Source organism: Orcinus orca, chromosome 7 (assembly GCF_937001465.1).
Source record: "Orcinus orca chromosome 7, mOrcOrc1.1, whole genome shotgun sequence".
Lineage (NCBI taxonomy): Eukaryota > Metazoa > Chordata > Mammalia > Artiodactyla > Delphinidae > Orcinus > Orcinus orca.
The window spans coordinates 91,471,770-91,484,333 of NC_064565.1; the positions used below are offsets into that span (position 1 = coordinate 91,471,770).

Below are 12,564 nucleotides of genomic sequence, written 5' to 3' on the forward strand. Positions count from 1 at the left end.
GCAATATGGAGGAAAAAAAATGGAGCTGGAAGAATCAGACTCCCTGACTTCAGACTATACTACAAAGCTACAGTAATCAAGACAATATGGTACTGGCACAAAAACAGAAATATAGATCAATGGAACAAGATAGAAGGCCCAGAGATAAACTCACGCACCTATGGTCAACTAATCTATGATAAAGGAGGCAAGGATATACAATGGAGAAAAGACAGTCTCTTCAATAAGTGGTGCTGAGAAAACTGGACAGCTACATGTAAAAGAATGAAATTAGAACATTCCCTAACACCATACACAAACGTAAACTCAAAATGGATTAAAGACCTAAGTGTAAGACTGGACACTGTAAAACTCTTAGAGGAAAACACAGGAAGAACACTCTTTGACATAAATCACAGCAAGATCTTTTTTGACCCACATCCTAGAGTAATGGAAATAAAAACAAAAATAAACAAATGGGACCTAATGAAACTTAAAGGCTTTTACACAGCAAAGGAAACTATAAACAAGATGAAAAGACAACCCTCAGAATGGGAGAAAATATTTGTAAATGAATCAGCAGACAAGGATTAATCTCCAAAATATATAAACAGCTCATGCAGCTCAATATTAAAAAAACAAAAAACCCAATCAAAAAATGGGCAGAAGACCTAAATAGACAATTCTCCAAGAAGACATACAGATGGCCAAGAGGCACAGGAAAAGCTGCTCATCATCACTAATTATTAGAGAAATGCAAATCAAAACTACAATGAGGTATCACCAGTTAGAATGGGCATCATCAGAAAATCTACAAACAACAAATGCTGGAGGGGGTGTGGAGAAAAGGGAACCCTCCTGCACTGTTGGTGGGAATGTAAACTGATACAACCACTATGAAGAACAGTACGGAGGTTCCTTAAAAAACTAAAAATAGAATTACCATATGACCCAGCAATCCTACTACTGGACATATACCTAGAGAAAACCATAATTCAAAAAGACACATGCACCCCAATGTTCATTGCAGCACTATTTACAATAGCCAGGGCATAGAAGCAACCTAAATGCCCATCGAGAGGTGAATGGATAAAGATGTGGTACATATATACAATATATCACTCAGCCATAAAAAGGAACAAAATTGGGTCATTTGTAGAGACGTGGATGGACCTAGAGATTGTCATACAGAGTGAAGTAAGTCAGAAAGAGAAGAATAAATATTGTGTATTAACGCATATATGTGGAATCTAGAAAAATGGTACAGATGAACTGGTTTGCAAGGCAGAAACAGAGACACAGATGTAGAGAACAAACGTAAGGACACCAAGCGGGGAAAGTGGGGGTGGTGGTGGTGGGATGAATTGGGAGACTGGGATTGACATATATACACTAATATGTATAAAATGGATAACTAGTAAGAACCTGCTGTATAAAAAAATAAATAAATAAAATTTTAAAAAAGCAGAAAAAAAAAGATATGAACCAATGTGACCCTCACAAAGAAGTTAACAACTAAGCATACATCTCTTTTTTTTCCCTAGCATTCAGCAGAGGAAATTAAGAACAGAGACACACTTTTTTGCATCATTAATGTGAAGCAAGGATGGTTTTAGTTCATGATGTACAGCTGGAAGGTAAGCCACTGTGCTTTAACCCAGGAATCCACTGGGATATGGTTTAGGAGCTCAGGGTGGCCTGTTGGGACAGCTGGATTTCTTTTAGTGACTCTATGCTTTGTGATCTCCAGTCTGACAGGATGCTTACTGGGCCTTGGTCTTCTCAACTATAAATAAGGAAGTGAAATTAGATCAATGATTTATATCAGCTGTTGGCAAATTTTTTCTCTAAAGGGCTAGATCATAAATATTTAGGACTTGAGGGCTATGCAGTCTCTGTCACAACTGTCCAGCTCTGCCAGTGTAGCTCAAAAGCAGCCACAGAAAATACATAAATGAGTGGGTGTGCCTGTGTCCCGATAAAACTTTATTTACAAACACTGAAATTTGAATTTTCTATAATTTTCATATGTCATGACATTTTAGACTTCTTATGATTTTTTCAACCATTAAAAAAATATGAAACCCATTCTTAGTTTGCAGGTCTTAAAAAAACTAGACAGTGGGTTGAATTTTGGCCCATGGGCCATTGTTAGCCAACTCCTCTTTCTATATGCCTTATTTACTTATAGGAAAAATGTAATACTTTTTAAAGTTCAACAATACTATATGTGCCAATTTTTTCTATATTTAGTAACTTATTTTAAAATATAGCCAATCTGTATTAACAAAACTTATGCTGGTTACAAGGGTGTTTGCTTTACAATGATAAAGATTTACTGAAGATCACTCTATAGGACCAAAATAAAATAACTTTCTTGATATTCCCACCATGATCACAGAATAGTTTAAAGAGAAACTAACTTATCTATCAATATATTGTCAGTCTGAGGGATAAGAAGATGTTTTAAAAATACAGCATAATATTTTTAAGACATTGTTTTTAAAAATGAAAAAGGGTTGAACAGATATTTATACACTGGTGTTCACAGCAGCATTATTCCCAGTAGCCAAAAGGTGGAAATAACCCAAGTATCCATCAATGGTTGAATGGATAAACAAAATGTGATATACACATTCAATGGAATATTATTCAGTCTTTAAAAAGGATAGAAATTACGATACATGCTACAACATGGATAAACCCTGAAGACATTATGCTAAGTGAAATATGCTGGGCACAAAATGACCAATATTGTATACTTCTATTTACATGTGATACCTGGAACAGTCTCATTCATAGAGACAGAAAGTAGAATAGTGCTTGCTAAGGGTTGGAAGAAGAGGGGAATGGGAAGTTGATGTTTAATGGGTATGGAGTTTCAGTTTGGGAAGATGAAAAGTTTCTGGAGATGGATGGTGGTGATGGTTGCATTAACAATGTGAATGTACTTAATGCCACTGAACTATGCACTTAAACATAGTAAAAATGGTAAATTTTATGTTAGGTGTATTTTACCACCACAACAACAAAAAAGTGAGGAAAAGAACAATGAAATGGCTAACCAAGTATCACACGTCACAAAAGGACGAATCGAGGACAGGCTGCAGGACTGGAGCCTAGTAAGGTAGTACAGAATGCTGTGAACCCAAAATGACCTTGTCAACTTTAACGTCTGTCTTTTGAGCACTCTACTGATTACCAATGTCTTTTCCTGTGTACTTTATTTCAGAGCACATTGTATGAGAGAATCTCCTCTACTGACATTTTAAAGAGGAGGAAACAGAGGTTTAGAGAGGTTCATTGTCAAGGAGCCAGCAGGCAGGGTTGAGAAGCAAATCCAGGACTGCACATCCAAAGCCTCTGTGCTAAATCACCTTGGGACACTGCCTCCCTGAAATTCTGAATCTGCCCATTTTAGGGTTTTGAAATCCTCTGCCATTGAATGCAGGCTTTTCAGTGTAATTTATGTAGCCGTTGCTCCCTTTGAAGGAGAGAGGACTTGAGTAACTGCATTTCCTGAGAGTCTGGGTCTGCAGCACAGGACCTGTGTGCTACTGGTTTATGGAAAGGCTAGAAGGCTGATGCCATGTGCTGTGGGCCAGGTTGATTTGTGTCTTCACTCTCTGTAGAATGACTAATATAACCTTTTAGCCCACAGATTTCCACCTCAGACGTTTACATGACACCACTAAATAATAAATATGTGCATGTCTTATCTCCCCCACTTGACTGCAAGATAAGGGCAGGAGTTGAGCCTGTTTAATATTTATATCCTCCATAGGATTGCCCCGTGCAGGGCTTTGCACCAAATAGCCACTCAGCAACTATTTGTTGAATGAATGCATAAATGAATGTTAAATAATCTGCCTCCAGATTTTCCTTTTGTTTCAAATTGTCTTCTCCATCTGACACATGTGAGTGCCTTCCGTGTCCCTTTCATGGGTATTTCAGATGCCCTCAACCACTTCTTGTGTTCTGGACAGCTTTTTCTAATCACTGTGGAAACAGACTGGGGGCCAAAAATAGAACCTCCTTGACAACTTCCCAGAGGACTTCCATCTCCGATTCCTGAGGTGGCAATACCAACTCTGTTAGAGTAGAATGGGAGTTTCATGACTGCCACAGTCTTGGTTGTTTTGCCACTGTCTGCTGTTTAAAAGTGATAAAAGTTTTCCCTACATGGTGCTTAATACAAACTGCAATCACCCTTGGAAGGTGGGGTTTGGCACAGATAGAGGAAATGTCATCAAGTACATGAATATCCCAGTTTCTCTTAAGGATGTTTAACGGTGCTCCGAAAAGAGACAGATTTTCTTTGTCTTTACCTCCCTCTCTTCCTCCCTCCTCCACTCCTGCCTCCTTTCTTGTTCTCTGTCTTTCTCTTTTTCCTTCTTTCCCTCTCTGGTTTATGGCAGGGTCAGTGACTCATCCATGTTTTCAAGCCAGCACATATATGACAAGACAAGAATGTGTATAAGCACATGCTCCGCCATGCTGCTGAGCCCTTTGGATTAAACTGGGGAAAATCCACAACCATTGCCACTGCTTCCATCTAGAATTATCACTAGTCCAGGTACACTGGCACATAGGTTCCCAGCATTGTGCTGTGAGGAATTAGATAAGAGACTGGCTCCTTCTCCAGGGACACTATAAGACAGTAGGAAGATGGGACAGATACAGAGCTAAGGGAACATCTAAGTGTTAAGTGGTTGATAATAAAATCTACATAGACACTTAGTAGTTATAATTTCCATTTACAAAGTGTTTCCCCTGTGCCAGGCACCATGCTAAGGATGTCATCAATCCTAACTACAACCCACAAGTGCACAGGTGTGGGGAGATGGTATGTCCAGCCTCTGCTACTAGCCACAGGACTTTTGAGCATTGATGATCCTCTCTTTGTTTCCATTTCCTCATCTATGAAATAAGAATCATCAGGGAGTGCTTGCTTCGGCAGCACATATACTAAAGTTGGAACGATACGGAGGAGATTAGCATGGCCCCTGCACAAGGATGACACGCAAATTCGTGAAGTGTTCCATGTTTTTTCCTTGTATGTACCAGTGAATTTTTACATTTTTAACAAATTAAAAAGTCAAGTAATCTTTGAGATGCTGGCTTATTTTCACTCCAGTATATTAGCCTTTTCCCATATGTCTATAAATTCAAAGATTCAGTATTAAATTAAAAATCTTTTTTTATTCAGAAAAAAAAAGAATCATCATGGAGAAACTTACCTTATAGAGTTGATATTAAATGAGAAAATGTAAGTATCGTGCTTGAAACAGTGCCTGATGTGAAGTCAATGGCCTATGAATATTAGGTTTTATGACCCTGAGGTTCTGAGAGGTTAAATAACTTGCCAGCATTCACTCAATAAATTTATATCAGGATGAGAATTCAAACTCAAACCTGACTGATCCCAAGACCCGCAGATCTTAACCACTCCAGCATAATGGTAGTTCAGAGAGCAGTAAATCATTATGGATTGGTGTGAAAAGGGGGAAGATTTACAGAGAATGTGAGAACATCTGAAGGATGGAGAAGAAATTATTGTAAAACAAATAGAGACTCTTGGCTTTGATGGAGGAAGATCTCTTAAGTTAACAAAATGTCCCTCTTTACCAAATCCCACCTCTGGGTTTTCTTTCTTGCTAGCCAGACTCACCCTCCTTCCACTGAAGAAGACATAGCAGCTGAAATACCCACCACTAAAGATGCTCTGAAGGTCAAAAACGTTCCCTGCCCCTCCATGAATCTCTATAGTACCCTGGGTCTTGGTTTCTTTGACTCTATTTTACTTAAAAAATTTTTTTCCGATTATATGCATATATATTCATTGAAGTATAATTGATTTACAATATTGTGTTAGTTTCAGGTGTATATCATAGCGATTTTTTTTTCAGATTTCTTTTGCTCTATTTTAGATTTTACTTGTTAATGTGCATGTGACTTTAAGAAAGAAAATTGACGTGCTAGCACTTAATTATGTAAATACTTTATTTAAGTTAGAACAGTATTTATCAGTGTGGAAGGAAGGGTGTACTACCTCTATTCTTCTTGGGATAACTGGGATCCTTTCAAAGTTAAGGGAATAGAGTGACTGTATGTACATGTCTATGTGTATCAATTTCTATATCTATATATCTGAATCTATATGTATATTGAAACATTATGGTAGTTTGGGAAGCACTCTTTAGCATCATGAGTTACAGGAGACTAGTTAGCAGGAGTTTAATCTTTGTAGTTCACCGAGTGTCTAATTACAGTTCATATTTCTAATCTTAGGCTCACCTACAATGATGGGCTCCCTCTCCTTTTCCTTCTCTATCCTCAAGTTCTGGAGTCTTTAACAGACTGTGTGGGAGAGGATGACTGGTAATACATAGAGGACTAGGGACATGGTGAAGGGGAGGCGAGGGAAGCAGGCATGAGCAAGGTCAAGGGACCATGGGAGAGAGAGTGCAGGCATGGGGCAGGCTATGGGTAGGCACTTGGTGCACCTGGAGCAGGGCAGATGACAGCCACTCCTGTGAGCTCAGGGGCGCCTAAATAGACTTGGGAAGCCACTCCCCAAAGCACGTTATTCCCTGGTTCTGCATGGAGAATGTTATTTGCATCTGAGACAGAGAAGCGACTAAACCTGTTTGGGATTCCCAGTCTGTGTTGGATACTTTTTTGTTGTTCCCTCTCCAATTACCAGCCGTCAGCTGGATTCCACCAATAATGAAGCCTGGGTCATCAAGACCAACCTAAATGGACCCCTCTAACCCATTGACCATAAGGCCATGTGGCCCCTCCTGCTATGGCAAGGGGCGCAGGTCTAAGTGAAATGTGCACTATGTATTTCTCCCTCCTCACCAGCACAATCTTAGACCTCTAGAACATTTTCCTACCTTGCAAAATGGCCCTGAAGTACATTTGACAATCTTGTAGTGATTACATTTTATTTCTGATCTCTGTTATGCCTTTGTTCAAGGTTTCATCATCTCTCACCTGCACCACTGCAATAAATACCTTATTAATCTTTATGTCTTCCCCTCTACTTTGTAACTGATGCTAGAATTGTCTTTCTCAATCACACATCTACAATCATCATTGTCACCGGCTTTTTTGGGTATGCTTTGACTTCTTTTTTCCCCCCAATGAAATGTAATATGGAATGTTACATAAAACATTGAAGCAGACCTGCCCTGTGGAAGTGGGTTTGGGTGCAGGCAGAGTCCTTGCACGCTCAGCCTGTCTCATCACGTCTTTTGCCCCCTTAACCTTGACCAGTCCCGGTCCTCTCAGTGGCATCCACAGGCTCCTTTAGAACACATTTGGAGCACAAGCATCCTAAAGCATACGGCCCAGCTTCTCCAGCTTCCTCCTGAGTTCTCCTTCTGTGTAGCTTCAACTCCAGAGCACTTACCGTGCTCTCCACCTTTGCACAGGCTGCCTCTTCTGTCTGGAATGCTCTCCTCCTCTTCTCTATCCAATGATCTCCTCTGATGCTTTGAGAAGGAGCACAGATGTCACCTCCTCTTAGAACCATCCGCAACATCCCTGGGGAGAGTTGGTCACCCTCTGTGCCCGTGGCTCTCCCTGCCCATCTCTAACTTACCATTTGCTACATTGTTTGACAAAGTTTTTTATTTTTATTTTTTTTGGGCTGCATTGGGTCTTCGTTGCTGCGCATGGGCTTTCTCTAGTTGCGGCTAGCAGGGCTACTCTCTTCATTGCGGTGCACGGGCTTCTCATTGCGGTGGCTTCTCTCGCTGCGGAGCACAGGCTCTAGGCGTGTGGGCTTCAGTAGTTGTGGCGCTCGGGTTCATGTTGCTCCGCATCATGTGGGATCTTCCCGACCAGGGATCAAACCTGTGTCCCCTGCACTGGCAGGCGGATCCTTAACCACTGCGCCACCAGGGAAGTCCTTACAATTTTTAATTTGCATCTGTATCATCCCTCACTCAGCTATCGGAAAGGCCGTGTCTTATAGTGTATGTTCCCTCATGTCTGTTCCTGTCTCCTAGGCCAGTGCTTGTCCTTGGCAGGTTGTAAATGATCATCGTTGATTAACTGGGAAAAATTAGTGCACTGAGCCCAAGTCAGAATCAAAGAGTATCTTGAGTCACTGATAGTTTAGCAAATTTGGTGAAAATCAGTGAACGTTTTCTTCATTCTTTGTGGAGTAAACTAACATTGTGGTTTTGTCCTTTAAACTACATTGAGACAAAATGGACTTTTTTAGGGTATATTTTCAGTCAAGATGTCCTGAGTCAAATGAAACGGAAGAAAATGGTTCCCTAGCCTTTCTGGGAAATGATCCTACTTCTCCTTCAAGGTTCAACTCATACATTATCTTCTCCCTGGGGCTTTTGTTGGCTTCTCATTCCCATGTTTGTCTCTTTTATTTAACTCTTCTAATGACGATTGGCTCTACTGTAGAATCCATTCTTTAATTCCTCACCCTGGACTCAATCAGTATTTTGAGTTGAAATATGTTGATCCAGGGTAGCAAAAGCTGGGTCTTGTGTTTTTTTTCACTCTGTCTTCTCTGTTAAGCAACAAAGGACTTGAATCTCCAAGGACTTTTTTTTCAGCCTCAGCCAAAAAAAAAAAAAAAAAAAAATTCAGAGGAAGAAGGCTTGCTGGAACATGTGCCATTTGTTAATTTGAGCACGTGGGTCTTCCTTAGAAGTCTTATAGGAAGGTAAAGATTACTATCCAAAAAAAGGAAGATTACTTAGCATTTCCCACATTTCAAGGATGTAGCAGAATTTAATGAAGGGCAAAAGATGTCTTTGTTGGGAGAGTCCAATAATGGACATCATTAGGTGTGCAAAAGAAAGCACCAGGTGAGACGAGCCAGGTGGTCTGTAACAAGAATGCTCAGTTTTCTCTGCAGAGTGCTGGGAGCTGGAAGAGAAGGAGAGTTGGGTAATGGGAATCTTGATAGGGATGGTGTGCCCCAGCGATTTGGGGGCAGGCCGAGCCCCAAGACAAGAAAGTGCTGGTAAAAAGTTTCCCCTGGGGGGATGGCTGAGGCACTGCAAGTACACTATCCTCTTGCATTCAATATTCAGTTGTTTATTCCCACGAGATGCTAGTCCCTCTTCATTCTTTCCAAACAATCAGATAAGTTTGTTGAGCACAATGGCTTTTATGTTGCTGGTGTATTTTGGAAGAAATGAAGACAAAGGTGGTTGCACATAGCATGGGAAGAGGAGAGTAGTCACAGGAGAAGGACAAGTGAGCAGGGATCAAGAATTCAGACGGGGCTTCCCTGGTGGTGCAGTGGTTAAGAATCTGCCTGCCCTATCAGGGGACACGGGTCCGATCCCTGGTCCGGGAAGATCCCACATGCCGCGGAGCAAGTAAGCCCGTGCACCACAACTACTGAAGGCGTGTGCCACAACTACTGAGCCTGTGCTCTAGAGCCCGCGAGCCACAACTACTGAAGGCTGTGTGCTGCAGCTACTGAAGCCTGCGCACCTAGAGCCCGTGCTCTGCAACAGGAGAAGCCACCGCAATGAGAAGCCTGCACACCGCAACGAAGAGTAGTCCCCGCTCACTGCAATTAGAGAAAGCCCACATGCAGCAATGAAGACCCAACTCAGCCAAAAATATATAAATGAAATAAATTTAAAAAAAAAATTCAGAAGAAGCAGGAAGTCTGGGCAAGAGGTAACTAGGATGTCAACAGACCTCTGGGGGATAACATGGAATCTTGAGGAGTGTGCTGTACATCTCCCAGTTCATGGATTGGAGACTCCAACCTTTTAATTTGGTTATTAAAGGAAAGGGCTCCTCTTTCCTTTTGCGCTACAAAAGGAATGTATAGCAGAAGAGTGTGGGTGATTTCTTACTAGCAGGAGATGCTTCTCCCCACTAGTAGGGCTATTTTAGGACCTCTCTAAGACCCAGGCATCTTGATTTTAGAGGGCTCCTGTCACATTTGTCACATTAAATACAACACAGTCTTTTGTTGTATAAATGTGAAATCATCTTTGTAAACTTGCTTTTGATATTATTATATATTCTTGATATAATTATTAATTTCCATTTTAGAGTATTTTATTTTGGACCCAACACATTTTTTAAGAGCAGATTTTAAACATTTTCCTGTACCTCTGCAAGGCTTGTGAGCCTTTAGCCCTGTGCTTAATATAGCTAATAGATAAAATGTTCATACATGAAAGTAAGCTCTTTCTTGAAGACGTAAAGCCAATTCCCAAAGAAGCATTATCAGCTTCCCCTGACAAACACAGATATTTAACTCACATGCACAAACGACTTAGACCCTGATTTTCCAAATTGGATTTCAGTAGGTTAATTAAAACAGCATAGAAATAATTTTTAGTGTAGGTCTTTATCTATAAGCCTTTTGGTTATCAATTAGGGTCTTGTTTCTAATTAAAAAATAAAACAAAACAATGCACACAGTAATTAATACATGAAAACCTTCAAAGTAAACCTCAAGGCCTGATAAGAACTCCAATTTTTTTTAAAGCATTTTCGTGTCAAGACACTATTCAAAGTACAGGTTTTATAGATATTTTCCTTTTAAAGAGAGTTCTCTTAGCTAATCGGATGCCGGGTGGTGTTGCCTTTAATTTTATCTGGCCAAGCTTCCCTCCATCTGTTTTCCCATAATGCTCTCATTCTCTCCTCCAGATGTTTGGCACAGCGTCTCAACTTGATGTCTATTTCTTTTCGTTCTCCTTCACCTCACATGAACCTTCCAAATCATAATTCTTTAGAAATAGACACAAGGAGTTTTATTTCAAATCACCATTTTTACTTAAGGAGTCCCATCTCCAAGGTCAGTGGACGTCAAAACAATTTCTCATTGTAGAATTTCTTGGCTGTGTATATTTTTTAAAAAGGAAAAAAAAAAAAAGAAAAAGAGAAAGAAAGGGAAGGAAACAGAAACACAAGATTATTAAGCAATATCCTCATGTTCACATAAGCCAGGGACTCAGGAATAAGAATTAAACATCAAGAATTCTGCTTTTGATTCTTTTTTAACATTTGATTTACTGAAAACTGAAGCTATTCTATCAGTCACTCTGCAGCTTCAACTTTGATCAATGCCTCTATTCAATAGGGGGTCAAATACCTGAAGGGAAATAAAAGAATTCTCTGGAACATATGGCAGGGAAAGGATCATTTGTGTGTGCTTGCTGAAAAGACAAATGATTCTCGTTCCCTGCTCTCTCACTGTGGCCGTGTTCTCTGCCGTTCAGCTGATCATAGACAATCTTGGGCTCCAGCTAATCTGCTGCTTTTCAAAGCAAACTAAATGGAAATAAAGGTTTAAATATCTGGAAACGAAATCATGATTTAAGAAAGAAAATGTCTAGCAGTATGAAAAAATTTTCCTGACAAAGTGTACAGCATGTTAGGAAAATTCTTTTCTGAGACCACCTGCTGATATTCTATTTTATAACTGGAGAGAATACAGCCTTATGGCCAAAACTTAGATAGAACTATAGCTTTTTGAAGAGAAAGAAAAAAAATACCCTAACCCTCATTAAGAAAGTAAGTGGTTTTCGTGGAGCAAACAGATCTACAAAATAGAAAAGCTCTCCTTCCTGCCATTTGAAAAACAGTTTCTCCTTAATGTCTCATGTTTACCCTTTGTTCTCCCACCTTTACTGCCAAGATCTGGGTCGGCGTTATCAGCTAATGCTGCACCTGGGCCATGGCCTCTGCTCATAACTCCCTGCTTCTAGGCTCACCCCAATCCCATCCATCCATCCTACTAGAACTCCTTCCAAGGAGAACCCTGCATTTGTTTAGGAGAGATATCTCACAAGGGACCCACCCAAGGGCATGGGTGGAACTTCCATGAGAAAGACAAATAAGAGCAGCTTCTTGCCTGTGTCAGAAAGAAAGGGACTAGAAAACAAAAACCTGGGAATGGGAAACAGAAGGAACGGGCCCAGGTGATGGCAGAAGGAAGAAATCTCTCTCCTTGACATAATCTTTCCCCTTGACCCCCCATTCATCTTTAGAAAGAAGTTACCAAGCTCATACAATACTTGAAGGTGGTGGATTTTTGTGGAAACCTAGGATGGAGCTGTGTATCCCATCTACATGGATATGTATGGCACAGGGGCATGGAGATGTTAGGAAGTAAACATAAGAAAGCCTGGACAATGTGGGGAGGGCTTTTTAACAGTCTCAGGTTGTGGCACTGGGCTTCTCAAAGCTCTCAGGGCGTGGGTAAGCTGGCTGAGTTTTAGGTTAGACCATGAATGGTTCACATGACCTGCGGAGTTGACTTTGCACTTGGCAGCCTAACATTCCAGTCCTGGGTGATCTTACCTTGACTGACTGCATTCCAGCCTCCTTTTCCCAGATCTACTTTCAATTTAGCCCAACTGTGCTGGTCATCTTTCCATGAACGTGAATATTAAATTCCAGTAGTACCATCAGTTACTGCCTGAGTGATGGCGGGGATATTATTTAGCATTTCAGAATTTCACTCTATTTATCTGGAAGTTATCTGGGAATAATCTCATAAGGTTTTCCAGGAATTAAATGGGATAATGCATTAAAAAAAAATCTGTAACCTGCTTCTCACACTGTAGA

General features: G+C 40.5%; 1 non-coding gene across 1 annotated transcript; it reads left to right on the plus strand.

Annotated features, from left to right (window-relative positions):
• The first annotated feature begins 4,923 nt into the window (after nucleotides 1–4,923).
• Nucleotides 4,924–5,030, plus strand: LOC117201863 (U6 spliceosomal RNA). The gene has a single exon (XR_004483986.1). It is a non-coding gene; the product is annotated as a U6 spliceosomal RNA (small nuclear RNA).
• Nucleotides 5,031–12,564: the final 7,534 nt, after the last annotated feature.